Genomic DNA, 2,614 nt, shown 5'->3' on the forward strand with positions numbered 1-2,614 from the left:
TTTCAGCTTTTTCTTTTCCGTTGGCCCTGGACGGGCGGATTTGCTTGGATCCGAGCGTCTCTGCTTTTCTCTCCTTCTTCTTTCTTCTTTCGTGAAATGATAAACCCTTTTTCACCGATTTTCTCTTATCCTTTTCTGAAATTTGCTTTAGGAAAACATGTAAGATGACTCTCTCTCTCTCCTCTCTCATATGCAAGGAATTAAATGCAAATGTAAATGTACAATTTTATACAAAGTAGGATGGGTTCAAGAAATATCTTACAAATGGTGGTTTGAGATAGGACTCCACCAAACTAGTTCAATTTGTAGAAATTCTTATCCATAGAGCTCAAGGCTCTCAACAAAAGGTCACAAGCTTGTGAACAAGCTCCAAACAAGCATAAGTATGGGTTGCTCCACTTGAAAATGAAATTTGGCCAAGGGGGTTTGTAGAATATTCTTTTTCTTGCCTCCTCCTTAGTGTTAGGGCTTTCCCAATGTTTCAAGTAAACATATTCATGATTCTTGTTAAGATTGAGCGTGAAGTGTGGTTCATTTTCATCCGTGGACTTCCACTTGCCAACTTCTTCTTCAATTTTGGTGATGATGATAGCATTTTGATTCTTCAATCCTTCCAAGGTGGAAGGAGAGTTTTCATGACTTTGATGATCGGATACCATAGGAGTTGAGATTATGGGTGCCAAATCTTCACAAGTAGCCTCACGAGCAATTTTCTCTTTGAGCTTTTTCACCAAATAACTCTTGTAAGACACTTTGGCTTTTTGAAGAAGATCTAACATATCCTCTTCAATGATCATTGGTTCCATGATAGGTGCCAAGTGGTCTTCGTGAAGGATAAAGGAAGGACGTTCTTCTTCATGATAGGGTATCTCAAATGTCTCAAGGATAGGCTCCTCAAGCATGGTGATATTGTGAATCCCTCCTCTAGGATCATCATCATTGTTGCTATCTTCACGTAAATCATGAATGGGGGCTTCATCTAGCTCTTTTTCCAACACCTCAACGTTCACATCAAAGGACACACCCTCATACTCACAAAGGTTAAGAGTATTTGGTTTGCTCAACCTCATGTCTTCCTCATCAAACACAACACTCTCATAGTCGCAAGAGCTCAAGGAACTTGGCTCCTCCCACTTCTCATCTTTCATGTCAAAGGTTACTACTTCAAACTCGCATTTATGCTCAATATCCAAAGAGCGGTGGTGAGGGGTTGCTTGGAATTCTTTTAATTGGGCAATTTGAATCTCCAATTCCTTTCTTTGGATAGCGATGTTTTTAAGAACATCTTCTTCTTTTCGGCTCTCTTCTAGCATTTGTTTGAAGAAGTTTTGTTGGTCTCCCATCATTTGGAGGATCATGTTTTGAATGGGTTCATTTCTTTGTTGTGGGTGGGTGTGAGAATGGTTGTATTGTGGTATTTGAGGTTCATTGTGAAACGGGTATTGAGTGGGTGGTTGTTGTTGATATTGGGTGTGGTGATTTTGGTGGGAAAAATTGGGGTAGTGGTTAGGATTTTCATTGTACAAATAGTAAGGTAGGTTTGTGTTGACTTGCTCCTCCTACTCCCCATACCCATAGTCATACTCAAAAGATCCTCCACATACTCCATAACACATGTCTTGAGTCATTATAACTGAGACAAGGAGATAACTACAAGCATAGAAACTACACAAAAACGGTAAGAACAACCCTTGAGGAACAAGTTCCTCAAGGTGAAAGCACAATTAAAATAGACAAACAAGTAAGAACTTAATCACATAGCACCGTCCCCGGCAACGGCGCCATTTTGATGTGAAACGATGTCGTCACTCATCCAATCAAACACATTTATAATACTCAACAAACAACTAGTTAGCGGTAAGTCGAGGTCGATCAATGGGACGGTGTGCTTTGGGTTCTAAGTCTATCTATCTCAATTTATGCTAGTGTCACAATTTGGTTGGGTTTGTAGTTGTGTCTAAACTAATGCAAGCAATATAGTGAAACAAGCAATAAAGGAAAGATGTAAACAAACGATTAAAAGTGCTAGGATATCATGGGGTCATGGGGGATTCATGGTGTTGATCATACAAACATGTTTACAAGGTTGCAAGCAATTAAAGTTGTGGAGAAACCGAGTTGGGTTATATCTTACGGTTCTTAGGAAGAGTTGGGTCCCGGAGCCGAATCGATTAGATTGTACAACACCTACAAGTCAACTTAATTTCCTCCTAATCAACTTCAATGCATGGTCTAACAAGACTCGAGTTGGTTTATATCTTACAAGTCAAGTTGAATAGATAAGAGATGGTTGTAAATGCAAGGATTCATAGGCTTAGCATTTCATCAAACATAACATGTGCATAAAGTTGACATCACAACAAGCAAGCAATTTAATCATGTGAACATATTAGATTAAGCATGAATCAATCCCATGTTGGTTTCCCCTAATTACCCACTAATCCTAGCTAAAGAAACTACTCACTCATTATCATGGGAAACATGTCATTAATGGTGTCAATCATCACAACAAGTATAAACATGATAATAGAATGAGGAAATAAACAATAAAGAGTAAAGAGTAAAGGATTTATACCAAACTTGAGATGATCCAAATAATAAAGCAAAGAATAAT

Source organism: Silene latifolia, chromosome 5 (genome assembly GCF_048544455.1).
Source record: "Silene latifolia isolate original U9 population chromosome 5, ASM4854445v1, whole genome shotgun sequence".
NCBI lineage: Eukaryota > Viridiplantae > Streptophyta > Magnoliopsida > Caryophyllales > Caryophyllaceae > Silene > Silene latifolia.